Here is a 21,214-nt window from a genome sequence, read left to right on the forward strand (position 1 = left end):
ACAGTCATTTAGACAGTAGCAGCATGTTTCAAGAAGAAACATACTTAGAAGTCAGTATATGTGGGGCAGGTTACTACATCCCTTAAAACTTGTGTCAGATATAAAAAGGGGATATAACATTGAGGGGAGTGCAGTGTGTCATACACAGAAACTGTATTAAATATAATGCAATGAATTTAACAATGTGTTATTAAAAATAGTTACAGATTAAAGGTTTATTGCAGAAGTTAGACGAACATTAACTCTCAGCATTTATTCCCTAGATGCTATCAAAACTTAAACAAAAATCAAATACGTTTCCTTTTTAAAAGTAGTTTCAAAGGAATACATAGAAAGACATAAATCATACTAGTGTGAAGTAACGATGTGCTAATTTATAGCTACTAACTTGTGAGGGGGAAGTGGGAAGGGTATTTAAAAAAAAGTCTTGTCAGGAGAGTCAGGCTTATCTCTGGAAAAAAAATAACAGAAATCTTAGGGGAGTTACTTAACATTATCTTTCCTTTTTCCTACTTTTGGTATCAAGTTCAGATTAAATAAATAAATAAATTCCCATCAACAATTGGACTCCTTTCTATTGTACTATTTGTTTTTTTCTTCTGGGGAAGTCTGTGTAGCTAGAAACATTCACCGTTGAAGTGGAACGGGTAGAAGTGTTGCCCTCACTAAGATATTTTATACAGGCCATTTATCCACATGGCCATTCCCCATGGCTTATCACAGCTAACCTGCATTCTTTCTCCATTTGCTGGTAGTATTCTTAAAGTCATATTCCCTGACCTATTTTTTTTCTTGCTGGTGCCTGCATGCCAGAATCTTTCAGTTTTGAACAAGACACTGACTGTTTCGTGGCTACAAACTCAGGTCACTGCATGAAAACAATGGGCCTATAGATGACCTAAGGTTATTAAATTCAAATAAAAGAAATAGCTAAGATAATTTTATCAGTTTTGGTTAATCCAAGCTATATTTCATTTGAGATGTGACTGTAAGTAAGCCACCTACGGTTTAAACCAATTTCAGGTGAAAATTATTTGATTTCAATCTTGTAAAAAAGTAAAGAATCTTCCTGCCTAAGAATTTCTTCAGTCAGTAACCGCAGTTCATTTGCGAGGAGACTTTGAAATATACCAGAAAACAGGCTGGCTGGCAGGTTGGTTTGTGCTGCAAGATATTCTGACAAACTGTCAAAGTTCCACTTTTCTCACATTCTACCCACTTCTCTTTTCTAAAGAAAGCATGAAATGTCAAAATGACAGGTGCCGAAGTACAGCAGCATGCAGCTTCTGGGCCTATTACCTTAGGAGAGAAGAGTTGAAAAGTTGTGCAAGTGACATAATGCTGAAGAGTGATATAATTTGCCAGGTAAAGGAGTGGCTTGATGGTGCTGGTGTTAACCCTTTGGAGCTGACTAATTTAAGCTACATCCTCTGGGAAAAGTTTCCAGGGGTAGCTAGAGAAGAAAAATATATATATAGCTTTTGAGCAGTAACTTCAGTAAGTGATTGGTCACCATTTTCTCTATGGTTGGTAACTTTCTGCAGTTAATTCATTGAATGCAATCAACATTGCATAGTTATAGGAGCTGGTGTTCTAATTTTGTTATACTTTAAATTGATGCATGGAGCCATGTTGCTAGAAGAACATTAAACCATGGAAAATTAATGCACTTACATCTGCATGAATTCTGTTTGTAAATGTGTGTGTGTGTGTGTGTGTGTGTGTGTGTGTACCTATGGGGAGAGTTAAGTATGGCTTGATTATTTTATATTAATTGGGGGAAAAGTCAGTCTAAATTAATGGGCAAGATTGAGTTATAAAATACAGTTTGAACATATTTTATTACTTTCAAGTTCAGATCCTAATGAATAGAAATGACAATCTTGAACTCTCAGCTATCCTAATATATAAAGAGCCAGGTGCCATGACTGAATGGACGACTGGTCACCATGAAGTGCATGGAGCACCTCTCAGTCCCCTCCTCCCCCCGGCCCCCGAGCTGCTGGCCATGATGGGGTGGGGTGGCAGCAGGCAGGACTGGGGACTATTGAGCGGTGGCAGTGGCAGCAGGCTGCTTTGCAGGGCTGCAGCGAGCTTAGTGGAGCAGTCACCGGGCGGGGGAGTTTTGCAGAGCAGTCGCGAGGTGGGGGGAGCCTCACGGAGCAGGGGCAGTTTCACGGAGTGTCCAGTGGTGAGCTTAGCAAGCTTTGTGGAGCAGTCAAGGGGTGGGGGGAGCCTCACGGAGCAGTGGTGGGGTGGGGGGAATTTCATGGAGCATGACGGGTAGGGAGGAGCCTCATGGAGCAGTGGCGGGGCAGGGGAAGCCTCCTATAGCAGTTGAGGGGCCGAGAGCATTGTGGAGCATATCAGGGCGGGAGCTCACATAGTCTTGGGGGCGGCAGAGGCCAGCGACAGAGGCCAAGCTAGGCTTAGGGACCCTAACCGTGCATAATTTCATGTGTGCTGGGTCTCTAGTTTCTTTATAAAAGCAAAGAAGTTTGTAAAAGCATTTTCTCCTAAGTGATAAATAATTCTTAATTATTTGTTATGTGCTGCCATTTTGTTGTGTGTGAGGACAATGAAAATAGGAAAGTAATAGTAATGTGATCATACTGAATAGCCAAGGAATCTAATAAAAACTGAGAAATGGTTGAAAGAAAGAAAAAATATTTGAATCCCCACACGGAATTCCCACAAAGTTAAGGATGAGACTAGGCCGAAGCCGGTTTGGCTCAGTGGATAGAGCATCAGCCTGCGGACTGAAGGGTCCCGGGTTCAATTCCGGTCAGGGGCGTGTGCCTTGGTTGCGGGCATATCCCCAGGAGGGGATGTGCAGGAGGCAGCTGATCGATGTTTCTCTCTCATCGATGTTTCTAACTCTCTATCCCTCTCCCTTCCTCTCTGTAAAAAATCAATAAAATATATTTAAAAAAAAAAAAAAAAAGGGATGAGACTAGGAAAGGATTCTTTAGGAGAAAGATAGAGATGGAAACATGGAGACAGAAGTAGAGATGGAGATGGAGATAGAGATAGGGATAGAGAGTTATTCCAGGTTCTGGTGGAAAGCAAGACTTAATGGTAGGAGTCTGAAGATGTAATGCACCTATACTCTGACAAGTAATGCCATGTAGAGGTTGAGTTCAGACTCTGCAGTTGTACTCTAAATTTGTATCTGCTACTCAATTCAAGTGGTGGACAATTTAACTACTGTTCAAGCTGAGGTACTTGAAGTATCTTCCCCATGGAGTTGGGAGGAATGTGTGTGATTATGTGTGTAAGGGAGCAGTTATACCATGATTGTATCATTAGAAAACTGCTTTTTTACAAGTATTAATTTTAATAAAATTCTGTCACAATGCTTGTAGTGATTTATCATAAATGCAAATCAATTTCATATAATCTTGCATATGCATATGTTCTTGTATTTTAATAAAGAAATATTAAAAAATTATACTTCTAAAGGAGAATTAAGCCCAGAAGAACTGGTACTAATTCAGCCAAAGAGAAGTGTTGGAAGTAGATAACCTACAATTAAAAATAAATCAACATATAATAGATTTAATATAAAAATATCAAACATATGAAAACATGAACATCTTTCATATATAAAATAGGCTTGATTTGCATATCTGATAAAAAACAAGCAAATAGAAAAACAGTTTATAAGAACTCTCTCTCCTATGTCCTCAGAAATTAGATAAGGGAATTGTATTACATTAGAATAATAAATCAGACTAAGAATTTTTAGCCTGAGGGGAGTTATGACTCAATTACTAAAAAAAAGAGGGGGCTTTAATTAACCAACCTGTTTATTATACACTTTGAGAATCTTTATAGTATAGTAGTTCCATGTATTTAGAGCAGTTAGAGAGATAGTAAATTATCTGTGATATTGCTAATGAAAACTTACAATAGCTACAGTTAGTAATTAGTAAGCATTTTTATAAGTTATAGGCAATCTACTAAGATTAAAGACTGCCCTAGCTGGTTTGGCTCAGTGGATAGAGTGCTGGCCTGTGGGCTGAAGGGTTCAATTCTGGTCAAGGGCACATGCCCTTGATCCCCAGTAGAGGGTGTGCAGGAGGCAGCCAATGATTCGCTCTCATCATTGATGTTTCTATCTCTCTTTCCCTCTTTCTCCTTCTCTAAAATCAATAAAAATGTATTAAAGAAAAAAATTTAAAAAGAGTTAAAGATTACATACAATATGTAACTAAACCCCATATATAACACATCCTATACTAATAAAAGATAAACATGCAAATTGACCGTACTTTCGTGATGCCTTAAGCCACGCCCACCAGCCAATCAGAGTGACTATATGCAAATTAACCCAACCAAGATGGTGGCCGGCAGCCATGGAGCTGGAGCAAGCAGGAGGCTTGCTTGCTCCAGTGATGGAGGAAGCCAAGCTTCCCCGACTGCTGCGGCCAGGCTCTGAGCTCCACTAAAAGCAACAAAGTTTCAATTATAGAAGGTAAACAAACCCCAGATGCCTGCTTTCAGCCAGCCGTGGTCACGGAGCTGGAGCGAGCAGGAGTGGGTTGCCCCTGGCGATAGAGGAAGTCAAGATTTCCGTAGGCCTCTGCTAAAGGCAACAAAGTTTCAATTATAGAAGGTAAATAAATCCCAGAATAAAAAAAGAAAAGAAAAAAAGGAAAGGCTTACATTGCCAGGGTACTTGGCCAGCCTGAAAACAGCCCTCAGCCCCTCACCCAGACTGGCAAGGCACCCCAGTGGGGAACCCCCACCCTAAAGGGGGTGTGGCCAGCCTGAAAACAGCCATCAGCCCCTCACCTAGGCTAGCCAAACCTCCATGGGGTGAGGGTCCCCACTGCGGTGGACATCCTCTGAGGGGTCCCACACTGCAAGAGGGCATAGACCAGGCTGAGGGACCCCCAGAGTGCACAAATTTTTGTGCACCGGGCCTCTAGTATAGTAATAATTTGCAAATAGTTATCTAGCTTATCTTCTACCAATAAAAATTATACAAATTAGATTGAAAGGTAGAAGTCATGAAGAAGTGATATTATTGTTACTGCAGCAAGAATAAGCAGGTGGACAGATTCAAATATTAAGAAAATTTGCAGGAATTTCTTCAAATCCCCTGATTCTAGACTGCAAGCTATAATGATCATTACTTTGGTTACTGCAATTTCTTGAGCCTCTGAATAAAAATTAAAATGAAATTTAGTAGCAAATATAAGATATGGGCAGTTTTCCTGACCTTAGATGATCCAGTTTTGTCAGTGGTTCTATAAGCACCTAATTTCCTGGGTTATATCTACTTATTCCTCTAGAAACACCAAAAGGGGCTTATGGTTTTGTTCTGATAAATCTCAAATACAGCATTTGTTACCAAAAGCAATTCCAAAAAAGAGACCTTAATGATGGTAATGTAAGATAGTTAATCTTTAATGGTTAGAGTTGAAGGAAGTGCCCATAATACTGTAGAGCAGAAAATAGGATAGTGATGTTTAAAGCATTTAGTATCAAACAACTATTTAAATTACTACATTAGAAGCTTTAAATAAAACAGAGCAAGTAGCTTCTGTAATGTGATATTATGTAGGTTGTGGGGCACTGGAGGATTGTCAAGTAGCATGGCTGATTCTGATTGTACTGGAGAGCATTCAGGAAGAAAATGTCAAGATCAGCATTTTCAATTTTCACCTCAAGATATGGTCAGAAAACCATAGAACTTCTATGATTGCCCTAAAAATGTCTTCCATTTTATAGCTGTAGGCCTGATCTATTTGAAAAATAGAGTCAACTTTTGATTCTGAAGGTTGGAGAGCCAATTAAATTCATAAACTCAAGTTTCATATGAAAGCTAGGTCATTATTTGGAAAACTGTGGGACCTTAAGGTTTAGAATGGAAATATTTGGGTAAATGCAAATGAACGTAAATACCAACTCTAAATCTCATTGAAATTCCCTTATTGGCAGAAGTAGCTCTCCTGCATGCCACATCTAAAGACACAATGTACTTTACTTAGAAATCTAAAATGACCTAATTTAAGCCAATGCTCTTTCAAGGGGATGTTAATTCTTTCAATACCCAATGCCAGCACCCAACTTTGCTTCCAGACCCTTAACTAGAAACAGATTCCAGAATAATTAAAGGAAATATTAAAATAACCTATACTACACAAATAGAGCTAATATTTAGAAAATACTTAGAAACGTATCACATTATATCTCAATATATACATACATAAAATGGATTCTAAAAGTGCTAGGTTACCTCTATATTTGAGGTGTTAACAGGAGCAGCTGGCTATGGTTATCACAGTTTCCCTAGTTGGTAAAGACTATGACATGGACTCAATTTTGACCTACATTGTAATGTAGAGAACATAATCCGTAGGTTTGGGAAAATAGGAACTTTGGATTAATTTGTGCATTCTCTTCACTCACCCCTCATTATGTTCCCCAGAAGGATCCCAAGAAATGTCTTTTTACCAAAGCATTGGTAATTATTTTATTAAAGATATTAATGATGCAATTACATATAAGAATCTCTATAATTGACATTTTCTACTGTTTGGGATAACAATCATCTTATCATTTACTAGCTATTCCTTCTGGATCAAACTATTTAAACTCTCTAAGACTCAGTACCCTTAACTATAAAATGAGAGCTATAATAACCACTTTGTTCAGTCATTGATGTAACTGGAACAAAATAATTGTTCATGTTTATTGAGTGTTCTACATAAAAACACTCTGCCAAAACTTAATTTTTCTTTTATACTTTCCATCACCATTTATCCTCTCTATGCCCTCTTCACACTGTTTAAACTTCTCAGTGTTCAAATAATGCATGTACTTTGTCTAGCCCCTTTTTACAGGTAAAACAGTTGATGCTTGGCTAGATCATGGTAAATGTGAGATTTGAGCTAAAGTAGTCTGACTCAAGGACTTAGATTTTCATCCTGTACTACATACAGTAGATGAGCCATAAATGCTCATTATGATTATCATCATCATTAACATGGTCACAATCAGAAGCATTACTATTATTATGTGAACATTTATCCTTATCCTTGGTCATTCTTCTGTAGTACAGTGCTTAGTATTATTGATGTATATAGTAGGATTTTAAATAAGTCAACAAAAGGAGTACCACCAGAGCCCCAAATCATAACTTCTGTGGACCTGAGTTTCCTCATCTAAAAAGGAAGATGTAAAATAGCATGCTTCATGAGATTCCTTTAGTTCAGAAGTTTTAATGAGATCAGTCTTTAAATGCTACAAGCTCATGAGGCACGGGTATATGCTCACAGCATTCGATATAAGGATCATTGGGGCCAGCAATATCAAAGCCCCTCTCTAAACATTAGTTCTATTAATATTAAATTAATGCAAATAAATTTATTCTGGGGCTTCTAGAGTTTCATCAGAAGCCCTAAAGATGTTCTTTTTGTTTTTACATGATTAAAAATAATTTTTTCCTAGAGGGCACCCTTCTAGCTGAGTTGCCACATATTATTTTTTAGCCTATTAAAATTTCATATATTCATTGAAATTATGTGTATATATACTTAGAAAGAATATTGGTGACTAAAAAAATAGAAGTGCAATATTTTCTTAATTTTTATGCAATGATTTCCACTACAACCTGTTAAGCTTCTCAGATCTATTAAGAAGTTGTAGCACCTTCTGCAAACTCAATGATGTGAGTTTGAAAGTTTTTACTTGCTTCATTCAAATGTAAAACTCAGTAAAATTAAAACATGAAATGCAGGTTTAAGGAACATTATCTCTTTTATCATTTAGACTTCTGAGACCTGAAAGTAGGTCTAGAATTTTAACTAAAGCATTATAAAACTTAACTTTTTTAGCACTAATTATCATCACCATAAGATGTATAAAAGGCATAAAAAACTAGTTTTATTAATTATTGTAAAACATAGACAATGAAAGGAAAAGTTCTGTCCTAGTTCCAAAATTTGCCAAAAAAAAAAAGTTCATATGAAGATTGTAATTTAGACTAAATCAATCAGTTGAGAAAGGCATAGTTTTGCTGGTAAGTTCATTGTTTGATGGAAAGAGTGCCAATTAACTAATCTGACACAATGCAATTAACAACTTTGACTTATTATTATTATTTTTTAAATGAATTGGCTGCCTTGGCTTTTTGTTTCAGTGCCATGTAGATATAGCTGAAGATAATAGTAATAATATTGAACTGGGAGGTTAAGTGATTTAATTTTGAGGACATTACTGTTGCAGAGGCCACATTTAATAAATCAATGTGTTTAAGATACTTGGAGATCTATGGATTAAAGATTACTTTGCTGGTGGAGTGCCTAGTAATCATTATACATTGCAAACCCACTGGCAACACTAAGTGCTTGTCTGCCTTAGTGGTAAATAATACTGTGCATCTCCAGGTAGCCCCACAGCTCCCCTCCGCCCAACACTAGCTTCCTTTCTTCAACAGATATCATCCACTTCTCTGCAGTAATAGATATAACCCCACACCTCCCTGCCTCAGCTGTAATTAAGGGTGCTTGACAAGGTTAGTTTAGAATATCAATATAATAGTTACAGTAAGCAGTGCACAAGCCATTCATTAGTTGAGCCTAAGAAAATTGTGTGTGTGTGTCCGTGTGTGTGTGTGTCCCTAAGAAAGCTGAGTCATTTGTGTGGATAAAAAGGAAAAAGGAATCAGATGCTGTTCTTGTGCAGAGAAATGCAATGTCACATCATCCCTCCTGCCCCATAGGCAAGTGTCCAGCTCTGCTCACTAACTGTAACGTACAGTCTATTATACAGTGGCAACCTCAGTGCATGGTATGAAACCTGTGTAAGAATACCAGGAGGGTGTCCTGGTTAGGACAGAAGAGATATTATATTAAAACAAAATTATAATAAAAACATTAGTCTTACAGAGGCAGAGTTGCCTCAAACTGATTGTCAAACTGCAGTGGGAAGGCCAGGGAGGGTTGGGGGGCAGGAGGGAGGGGAGTAAGAGATCAACCGAAGGACTTGTATGCATGCATATAAGCATAACTAATGGACATAAGACACTGGGGGGTAAGGGAGGCCAGGGGATTGTCAAGGGCGGGGGTGGGGGGTGGGGGAGGGGGAAAGGACACATATGTAATACCCTTTGTAATACTTTTAGCAATAAAAAAAAACCAAAAAAACATTATTCTTCCCCCTAAGACAAGTCCTCAACTATTTTAATCCTAAGTGCCAATCAGTAAATTTTACTAGTCAGTCATTTTTCATAATGATTTCTAATAGAGAAAGATGTAAACATTTGAGTAAAATATCAGGAATAACTATACTAGAATCACTAGAGTCATCAAATTATGAATATAAGATATGAATGGGAGCTTAGAGAATGTCTAGTTTAATCTTTGATGAAAAATACTAAAATCTAGAGACTTGCCCTTATCAAGACCTCGTCAGGAGCAAAGCCGAGTCTAGACTCTGTCCCTGCCTTCAGTGCCCTTTCCAGTGTCATTTCCCATCATGCTCTGGAATTACTTTAAAACACAGGAAATTGGGGAGACCAAGATGGCGGCGTAGGTAAACACCGGAGACCGCTGCCGCAAACAACCATTTCAAAAATACAACTAAAAGACTGAACGGACATCACCCAGAACCACAGGAAGGCTGGCTGAAGAGAGACTCTACAACTAGAAGGAAAGAGAACAGCAAATCGAGGCTCAGAGGCGGCGCAGTGTGGAAAATACAAAGGTACCGAGGTGCGCGCTCAAAGCGGGCTGGTGGCTGAGGGCTCGGTTGTCGTTTTCTGTCGGGAGTGAGTCTCAGACTCTGGGCTCCAGATCCGGGCGAGTCTCTAGGGACCCAGACTCAAACGGGAGAAGCGGGATTATCCGGCATCAGTTGGAACCTGAGGGCAACTTTCTCTCCGAGGTTTGCAGCGGCTGCCGGGGTTCTGAGAAGCAGAGCCTCTGGGAACGGGACTGAGCGCGGCCATAACTGCTCCCTCCGCCCGCCCTGTTGATCCCGCCCCGCCCAAAGCCTGCGCACAGCCATTTGCCGATCGCCTCAGGCAAAGGCTGGATTAGCGCCTCCCCAGAAGGCAGACGTTTTCCGTACAGCTGATTCCTATAGCCAGCGGCCTGGGGGTCAAATCCCTCTAGTGTTAACTACAACAATTAAGGCTTGGCTAGAACAAGACTGCGCACAGAGACCACAAGGGGGTGCACCAAGAAAGCATAAAAGATGCGGAGACAAAAAAACATGACAGAAATGGAGGATATGGAGCTAAGAATCGCAATTTTGAGGGCTTGCCATAAATTTGTGCAGAGCCTCACGAAAACTAATGAGACCCTCGATGCTACGATAAAGAAATTAGAAAGTAAGCATACACGGACTGAAATAAAGAATATTATACCCAATAGCAGACCAGAGGAGTACAATAATCAAACCAAAGATTCGACAAAAAACACCCAATTGGAAAAGCAAAATGAAAAAAGAATCCGAAAGTGTGAAGATAGTGTAAGGAGCCTCTGGGACAGCTTTAAGCGGACTAATATCAGAGTCATTGGAGTGCCAGAAGATGAGAGACAGCAAGATATTGAAAACCTATTTGAAGAAATAATTGCAGAAAACTTCCCCCACCTGGAGAAAGAAATGGACTTACAGGTCCAAGAAGCGCAGAGAACCCCAAACAAAAGGAATCCAAAGAGGACCACACCAAGACACATCATCATTAAAATGCCAAGAGCAAAAGACAAAGAGAAAATCTTAAAAGCAGCAAGAGAAAGAGGCTTAATTACCTACAAGGGAATACCCATACGACTGTCAGCTGATTTCTCAACAGAAACTCTGCAGGCCAGAAGGGAATGGCAAGAAATATTCAAAGTGCTGAATACCAAGAACCTACAACCAAGATTACTTTATCCAGCAAAGCTATCATTCAGAATTGAAGGTCAGATAAAGAGCTTCACAGATAAGGAAAAGCTAAAGGAGTTCATCACCGCCAAACCAGTATTATATGAAATGCTGAAAGGTATCCTTTAAGAAGAGGAAGAAGAAGAAAAAGGTAAAGATACAAATTATGAACAACAAACATGCATCTATCAACAAATGAATCTAAGAATCAAGTGAATAAATAACCTGATGTACAGAATGAACTGGTGATTATAATAGAATCAGGGACATAGAAAGGGAATAGACTGACTATTCTTGGGGGAAAAAGGGGTGTGGGAGATGCGGGAAGTGACTGGACAAAAATCATGCACCTATGGATGAACACAGTGGGTGGGGAGTGAGGGTGGAGGGTGGGGTGGGAGCTGGAAGGAGGGGAGTTATGGGGGGAAAAAAGAGGAACAAATGTAATAATCTGAACAATAAAGATTTAATTAAAAAAAATAAAATAAAATAAAACACAGGAAATTTTATACCCAGAAAGAATTCTTGTTTGCTGTCCAGATTGCAGCCATGAGCCATGCTGTGTCACACTTTGAGATAAATCCTGACTAATTCTGTTCAAAGCATTCTGCTTCTTCATCCTAAACCACCTCAAGCAATCATATTCACCTCTTCTTGGATTAAGTTCACCTCAGTTAATCATGGCTTCCCCACCCCTATTATTTGACAGAAACTTCATATTCTGTGTTGTCCATTGTTAATCTAGTGGCTTGTCAAGTAGCAAGAAAGTGCTCAATTAAAAAAAAAAAAAGGTTGATTAAGTTAAAGCAGCCCAATATCCTGACTACCATGTGAACACTTTCCCTTCACATGTTGTCATTCTCTGACATATCCATGAAATTATATTAAGACAATCTGAGCCCTAACCAGTTTGGCTCAGTGGACAGAGCGTCAGCATGTGGACTGAAAGGTCCTAGGTTTGATTCTGGTCAAGGGCATGTACCTTGGTTGCAGGCACATCCCCAGTAGGAGGTGTGCAGGAGGCAGCTGATCGATGTTTCTCTCTCATCGATATTTCTAACTCTCTATCCTTCTCCCTTCCTCTCTGTAAAATATCAATAAAATATATTTTTTTAAAAAGACAATCTGAGACCCACCCATTTCAACCCCTACTCCTACAGAATATTAGATAGCAGATTTTCTTTTCCTCTGAATCAATAGAGTTCTTGTTCCTCAGAGAGCTAAACAGAACACCAATGAAAATATTAACATCATCAATGGAAAGAAAATATTTAATCCTATGATATTTGAATGCAATCTTTAGGTCTTTTTGGTAATACATCTGGAGGCCATTTCTGTCCCAGCATGGCTTTCAATGTGACGTGAATTTTTCATTCACAAATAAGATCATAGTATTACCAGATAGGTATATAGTATATGTATACAACGCATAGCAGCTCTTAAAATTTAGTGGATCAGGCCTGATATGTACCCCCCTCTCCTCACTGTTTTATTTGATTTAATTATAAGGAAGCAGTCTTTCTAACCCCACTACACTACTAATAATTATTCTGCCCAAATACCACAAGGCAAAGTCTCCTCCTGAGGACAAATGTGTAAGAGAATGAGGCCCCAGTTTGCCATCTATCCTACACAATAATCATAGAGCCTGATGTTTGTGAAGCACTGGTCGCACTTTTCCCACATGCTACCACCTCTGAGGTCCTGAAGACACTGGGTGACAGGCAGAGCAGCTCTGTCCCCATTTGGCTAGTGGTGTGGTACCTCGGATAAAGCAGAAAACTAGACCAAGATCATACAACCCAAAAGGAAGCTAGTGGGAAACCACACCACACATTTCTAGGAAAATCTCTTCTCTTGACTCGTCCTGCTTTTCATTTCCGCAAAAATATGCCACAAAATACAAGAGATCACTGAATTGGCATGGGTTATTTCTGTAAGTTGTACATTTTCTTCACATTTTTTAAAGGAAACACAATTTTGTGTGACAAATAGATACAAGTAAGTTAGAGAGGAGTACAAAGGTTGCAAATATAAATATATTATTCAAGATATTTTGGATGTGGGCATTGCAATAGGGGAGAACAATCGGGCTCCACTCAATACAGAAAAGACAGTTGGGAGTTTATAGCCACTGAGCAAAAAGAGGGGTCAGTGGATGAAAAAGTACTAAGAGGAGACATTAGGAATGAGGGATTCTAGACTCAAATGACTTAACAGGATTCTTCCTGAAGGAAGGCCAATGGGATCAGATATCAAGGGTTGAAAATTTTCACTAAACTTAGCAGAGTTCTTGCTACAACAGGGCTAGGCAGGTTGAAGATAGGACTAGGGATCGGTGTAGGCGATGCAAGGCTGAGGCCCAGTCAACAACAGGGCTCAGAGAAGCCTGGCTAAAGACTGTTCAAGGAGAGAATCTGTATCAATTTACTTGAGCTCTTATGGTGAATTGTTTCATTGGACTAGTTACCCCAGAAGCCTGTGCCTTACTCTAGTCTTTGGGTTATAGTTCATTTATGATACTATCAGACACTTCCCACAAATTGCACTGTATGGTTTCTACATGCCAACCACAGAATAGGTGATCCCATCTTGTAGACACAAAGTTAGTCTTGGGTCAAAATATTGGGATTATATAGCTGGAGAAACTAAAGAATGGGTTTAGCCTTCCTTTTGTTCAATCTGAGTTTCCCTCTAAAAACAATATTCTCACTCACTCACTGAATAAATTTGGGTAAGCCACTTAACCTTGGGTCTTCAATTCCTCATTGGTATAATAAAAAGGGTTTAACTGAATGATCTCTGATGCCCTTTCCATTATAACAAATACCTGTTAGGTTTTCGGTGCTTCTATCCAATTAATGTTTCACAAAGAACAGACTGAACTAATGTTTTCATTGTCATGGGCTGGACAGAGAAGCAGATTTTAGACAGGAGAGGAAGGCCGGTGCCAATTTCTAGTATCTTCTGACAAAAGATGTATCCTTTCTGGTGATAGGGAAATCTTTCCCAAAGGAAAGCCGGGCTCTCTAAAAATAGAAAAAGGTTGTTTCAGGTTGTAAAACTGAGGAACAAACATGAAATAGAAAGCCCAAATGAATTGCAAATAGGGAATATATACATTTCTCACAGCAGAGCAACCCCCTTGTGTCTGATCTGCAATCTTGTTAATTCACCACAATAGAAAAGGATATTGACATGCAAAGTCCTATATAAATAAAGGTGTAGACACTTAACTAAACAACTAAATTCACTGGGCACACTTACTTGGACATGAGTGGTTGATGAGTGAATTTCTTCCAAGAAGCCACCCTTTCTTTGGCCTTTAAACTTATCAAATCAAAATCTCATATTTAAAGTTGGAAATCCCCTACCTTACCCTATGTTTTTAAGATTAAATAAAAGTGAGTAAAATCATCTCAAAGCTCATTTACAACTGTGTATAGATAGAGATAGATTTTTAACACAGAAGACTTGAAGAACAGACATTGAAATTCACATCTTCCCCTGTTGTTATAAAAATTGTCAAAATTTGGTTACAATTTTATAGTAAAATCCAGAGTTACCGTTGGAAGACACTCTCAAAGTCATCTGCTCTGACCCCTTCGTTTTAAAGAGGTGAACAAGGGGCCTCAGAAAGATGAGCCCACTGCTGGTGAGTGGCAGAGCTGGGTGCAGAACCCAGGCTTCCTGACAGGCTGCAGAGGAGTAGGGCAAGCAATTCAGGAAGCCTAACACAGAGCTCACTTGTGGAATCAACGTGCATTTGTCCCATGGAATTTGTTATCTCCAATTGTGTTCCTGTTATGGGATTTGTTGTTCTGTTGTCTGACTCTGCACTTGATTTGCAATTCTGGGCCACAGCAATACGCTTCCCTAGAGGACTGAGCGGTGGTCAGTGAATTTAATGTCTCACGTTGTGATCTGCCAGCTAAATTGTTACAGCTCCACCTAGTGGAAAAATGCACACAGAGGGGGACTGCAAAGGAAATGAGCCCGCTGAGGGAGAATCTGCAGGAACCTGGGAAGGATGCCGCACAGAGAGGTTAAAGCTGCAAAAGTTGTTCTGACAACTGGCAGTAAACTGAAGACTGTTACGGAGAAATCAAAGTATAATTATTAGAGGCGGGGGTGCCCCATCAGCTTTCTCATTACTTCGAGGACCTCTAGAGATTTTTATAGCTTCTGGAGGATGCTGTTAGATATGAAGAGATGAGTCAGAGGATGGATTTAATAACTCAAAAGTGAAAACTAATTCTTGGAATTCTCCTAAAAGTGAACACAGACAAATGTATTCAGTCTTTGAAATCTGACTGCCCCCCTCCCCGCAAGATCCCTTAAGGCAGTGGTTCTCAACCTTCCTAATACAGCAACTCTTTAATACAGTTCTTCATGTTGTGGTAACCCCCAATTTCATTGTTACAAATTGAACATAATTAAAGCATAGTGATTAATCACAAAAACAATATGTAATTATATATGTGTTTTCCCAAAGGGGTCGCGACCCACAGGTTGAGAACCGCTGCCTTAAGGCCTAAATAGAAGGCAAGTCCTGGGCCAGAGTTAGATAAACAAACCTATCTGCCCTCCCAGGTTCATAAAAGGAAAACTATGCCTGGTGCTTCACATGAGCCCTCACTAGTTTATATTCACCATCTGCCTGTTGCTGTCTTTCCAAAGAGGCATGACCAGAAGCCAAAGTTCCTAGATTAATATGCTATGATCCTATAATGACAGGGGCAACACTCTGAGAAATGAATCTCCAGGTCCTGAGCACTATGTGTGAACATATATAGGAGGGACAGAAAGAAACTGACAACCTTTCAAGATAATTGTCAACATCAGCCCCTTCCCCTTCCCTTTATCCCCTTTCCTATATCTTGGGTTTTCATTACCAAGGATCCAGTAGCTTCTACTGCATTAGTTTCTGTCTATGCAAACATCCCTGGGGAGTTTTTCTTCCTGAGAACAAGGGACAAAACAACGACTGCTGATTTTCTTTTATTCCAATCAAGTTTATATTTTTCTTTTGATCACCATCTATAGAGTGTATTCAGAAAGCTTTTGCATCAATAGCAATTTTAAGCATGTCCTTGACATTAACGATTTCTATATTTGAGACACAATCTCTTTTGAAGAAAGTGTGTAACTCTGCTCTAAGGCAGAGTTGGCATAAACACTGCTGAATCACAGGTAAATGACACCTGGCATGTAGCATACAGTCAATAAATACTTCTTGAATTGAATTGGAAAGGCAGTTTGGGGTCTAATAGGTTTGATTTGACATGGTTCCTGAGGCAGCCAGTTGAGCAACTGCAATGAGTACCTCAGAGGGTCAGGAGCTACAGCTTCATGCTGAAGATAGCGGGGTTTGTGAGAGAGCTGATATCGAGCTGTCCTGACCCTTACTTGCTGTGTGGTCATAAACAAGCTACCTATACTCTCTGTGACTCAATTTACTTGACTAAAACTACAGAGCAGGAATAGTATTTAATTCAGAAATGTCTGATGATAACAAAAATATACGTAAAGACCTTAGGACAGTGTCAGCCACAATATAGCAAGTCCTTGATAAATCCTAGTAGTTTGCAGGTGCCATGTTAAGAAATCACACATTTTGATCAAGAATGGCTCCTATTAAAGGCTTCACTTACAAAGAATGGGAAAAAAAATAATGAGAACAGAGGTAACTGACCAAGGATTATGGATGATTCAACTAATTTATAAAGTGCTCTGAATGACTTCCTTTTTAAGCAAATCTCTGTGTGACATGAGTTTGAGAAACATATTAAGCAAAAATGAGCAACACTCTGCATTAGAAACTAAGAGAAGCGGAAGAGGCACAGCCTGTTCTTTGCCCTTGGGTTGTTGATAGAGTCAGTAGGGGAAAGGGGCAGGCATACAACAAACTAGAAAAATGCCCACATCACAGGAAAATTTAGAAATGCCTTCATAGTTCCTGTTCATAATGTAAACGAGTCCTGGATACTAAGCAGGGGATATTGGTGACAGAGAAACTGGAAGAAATGGGAATGAGGTGTCAAGGAAATCTCACAGGATGTGAGATCTGGAGCCAGAAAAGTTACACAGATTGGTAGAGAAAATACCAAAGAGTATTTTGGATGTTCTGAAACATTCAGCCATGTTTATTATGCAAGTAGGGTGATGAAGAGATCAATAAGCAAGTTCATTTGACTGGTACGTCTAACCTCACATAGTGTCTGCTTTTGTAAAACCAAACATTAGGGTCAGTAAAAGGGTAAAAGGTAAAGTTCTGAGTTGGCCCGTGTGGTAGGCAGAATAATGGCTCCCCAAAGAAGCCCCCATCTGCAGAGCCTGGGGCTATGTTACATTATATGGCAAGGGGGAGTAAGAATGCAGATGGAATAAAGGTGGTTAATTAGCTGATTTTAAAATCAGAAGATTCTTCTGGATTCCGTGTTATATTCAAGATAATCACAAGGGAAGAGCAAGGCAGAAAAACTAGTATCCAAGTGATATGATTTGAGAAATTATTGCTGGCTTTGAAGATGGAAAAGCCAGCGATAAGCCAAGGAATGTAGGCAGCTTCTAGAAGCTGAAAATATCCAGAAAGAGATTTTCCTCTGGAGTCTCCAGAAAGAAGTGAAGTCTTGTATACACCTTGGTTTTAGTCCAGAGACACCTGAATCAGATTTCTGACCTCCAGAACTGTAAAATAATAAATGCATGTTGTTTTCAGCCACCAAGTTTGTATTAATTTGTTACAACAAGAATAAGAACAAATGCATTCAGTCTTTACTTCTAGAAGGGTGAACTCAGGAAACTCACGTTATTACTGTGTAGTTATTGATATGTAGTTATTGATGTGTAGCAAGACACCTAGTGATTTAGAAATGAAGCAAGAGGAATTAAAGCAGAGATGATCCATTTTAATTGCTAAAGATTGAGGTAGGTCTGTCTTCCTAGAAGCATCATTGGAAGTCTGTTAGGACAGGCATTCTAGGGGATGAACTGTCAGACCTTCTCACTATATGTTCATAGTGATCTGAGACTTATAGAATCGGGGCAAGCAATTTTGACAAAGGGCAACTAGAGAGGGTGGCCCTGGAAGCGCCCTATCTGCAGCTTGGGGCAGGGCTTAGATTTTGAGTTTCTAATAAGTAGGCAGATGATGCCCAGGCTACTGGTCCTGGTGTCATCCTCTGAGAAAACCTGGCCTAGACTATAAAACTTAAATTTTCACTATCAATTACCCTATATTATGGTATCCTCCAATAGGCCCTTTTAGTTTTGGAATCTATAGCACATGAGTTTATGTCTTATTGGAATACAACATATACCGAAAGAGACTAGAGTCCCTATGACTACTTCCATTCAGTGAGGGTAGAGCGGAAGTGATCTGTTTTATTGCCAATCTAAATAATGTAAGAGCCAATATGTGGCCCTCAAGCTTTCACCTTCTCTGGTCAGGGCTAAGGAAGCAATCATGGGGGCATTGTGTTCCAGACGGTGTCTCCACCAGATGAAGGAACGTTATCAAGTGGGGTTCTAGAGCAGAGCCTCTCCACTGACCCAAGTAAACATGAAATGTAATCAAGAGAGAAAAAACTTTCACCTACTGTTCACCAAGAAAGTGATATTAACATAATCCCTTCCTTTCCCAGTCTCAGTGCCTTCTAGCTAGCAGCAGTTCACATATGCTTTATTTCCCCACATCAAAAATATTTTATTTTAAAATGTGTCAGAGTGAATGAATGTATCCATATTAGTTTTCATAAATGCACACACACACACACAGAACATACATTTTTACCTTGATACTCATCACATTTGCCTTTCTCTTGTTTTCACTCATTCATTTCTATTTCTTCCCTTGGAACTGTGCAGTCTGGTCTGCACAGAGAACAAAGAAGCTCTTTGGAAAGGATAGAGACAAGAGACTGGATGACCTTGGAAAGACCTTGACTACGTATTTGCATGGATGCATTAGTAACTGGAGTCCAAGACCCTGAATCCTTGAAATAATTTCCTTTTCTATTATAACCAACATGAGAAATTTCTAATCTCAAACTCCCAAATGATCCTTATCAGAGTTCCCCAGATGTTTCACACATACATTCAATATTTAAATCACACAAATATACAAATCCAGAGCTGATTTGAAGCAAAAATTGGAAGAAAACCAAGCAGAAAAAATGCAATTATTACAGTATTTGTTTAAATAGTTATAAAAACAGTCATTTGAAATTTGCTGTCAGTTTGTGTGACATGTAACGCTTACTGCAAGAGGGTAACAGTTGGAATCTATCTTTGTTACAGAAGCAAAGAAGCAAGTAGTCTGTATACAGCTCTCTCTCTCTCTCTCTCTCTCTCATACACACACACATACACACATACACACACACATACACACACACACACACACACACACACACCAAGACCTTTTATTCTTGTGATAGGCTTTAATAAATAGAAAGTTAAAAATTCTAGCATAAAACATTCAAAATCCTTAGAACAGCCACTTTATTTCTCCCTATCCAACAATCTATTTTTTAGATTCTTCTTTAAAATACACACACACACACACACACACACACACAACAAACAAAAACCCTGAAAGTTATTTCCCCAAAGAAGCCTCTTTCAGCAGCTGGAAGAAGGTGCAGGGTCACAGCTCATCAAAATCTCTTTGTGTAGAGTTTCTATTCATGCATTGTGTGATTTCACTTTCCATTTTTCTTAGTGCCACATCTACTTTCTACTCTAGATTGTAATTTGCTTGAGGGCAGACACTGCACATTCCCTTTGTTGAGCACAAGTATTTTGAAGGAGCCTGCAGTATTATGAGCACTCGGGATTCTGTTGATGATAGGGATGTTTCTGAAAATGTCTAAGAAAAGAAGCAAACAACTCCGGCCTGCTGTGGCCTTCACTTGCTTAATCTAAAGTACCTTTCTTTCCTCCCATAAACAATAATGCACCCAGGCAGCACATACGAAGGGAAATGTATCAGAAGAGCAATTCATTCTTCCAGTGCCCTTATGTGACTCCCTCAATGCCTTTGAAATCTGCTGGAGGATTTGTTTGGAGCATACTAGCCATGCAGTTTTTAGACTCCATAAGCACCAGATTTGATTCCACTCTCTCCTCCTCAATCCTCACATTCTTAATGCTTAAACTGTGCCCTTGCGACTTTTCTGTTAGTTAAGAGATGTACAACATAGGGGCAAAAATCAATCTTAATTAAGGCGAACTCTGGAATTATGATCGAAGGAAGGTACATTAGCCCAGTGCTTCCAGACCCCCATACACTGTTGTTATTGATGTTTGGACAGATGGGGAAAGTGAAACAGGAGTCAATACTTCGATCTACTGTGTTCTCTAAGGATCTGAATTTTTAACACATCCATAATGAGTACTGGTGGTGTTTAATAAATACACAGCAGCCACTAAGAGCGGCTCTGCATGCGAAAGACACCAACAAAGTCCCTGGAGCTTCTGGTTGCTAGGCAAAAGTAGACTCAGCCTGGTAAAACTAAGAGCTAAGTGTGGTCTTTCCCATTGACTTTAATCTCTGGGGAGTCTTTTCGCCAAGGTGACCAGTGCTACTAACATAACCTTAGGCTCTTACCTTAAGTAAAATTATTTACTGTAAGATGTGAGGAACTCAATTACTTCTCCTAGCTAGGTGTAGTGGACAGGTGTTGCCCTATCCAATCACACAGTCTTTGTCCTTATCTGGGACTATCACCAGCCCCATGATGTCAACTCAGAAATAATTCTACCTCAAGTCTCCAAATTAGTGATCTTTTTAAATGAGTGTATGAATGCCATTTGACCTAAGAAGGCCAATCAAATTCTTTCTCTAGCAAAACTCCTATTAAGATTAAAACAACAACAACATACCTAGTTGTTCTTTGATTCATCATTGAATGGAAAGGACATTTAATCAGCGGAGTCTTATTGGAGTATCAATCTTCTTTCTTTTTTTACTTGAGATGCAGGGAAACCAGTCTGAAGAGAGAAAGAATGAAGATATTTGCAGAGAGACAAAGAGAGGAGATCAAAGACTTTTCATTAGTGAGGGACTGAATCATCCATGGTACTTAGAACTCAATGCTTCCTAATCCTCAGTTTTATGAAATACTCCCATATACTTTTCATAAATTTTTAGTTTTCCTTGTTAGTTTTAGTGTCTGCTTTTCGAAACTCAAATATTCCTAAGCCCATTGCTTCTTTTGTCAAAAATTTGCTAATCTTTTGCCCTGGTCCAGTGGCTCAGTTGCTTGGAGCATCCTCCCGTACACCAAAAGGTTGTGGGTTCAAATTCTCACTCAGGACACATACCTAG

This window comes from Myotis yumanensis, unplaced genomic scaffold (assembly GCF_028538775.1).
Source record: "Myotis yumanensis isolate MYYU_CA2020_CCGP unplaced genomic scaffold, mMyoYum1.0.hap1 SCAF_5, whole genome shotgun sequence".
Lineage (NCBI taxonomy): Eukaryota > Metazoa > Chordata > Mammalia > Chiroptera > Vespertilionidae > Myotis > Myotis yumanensis.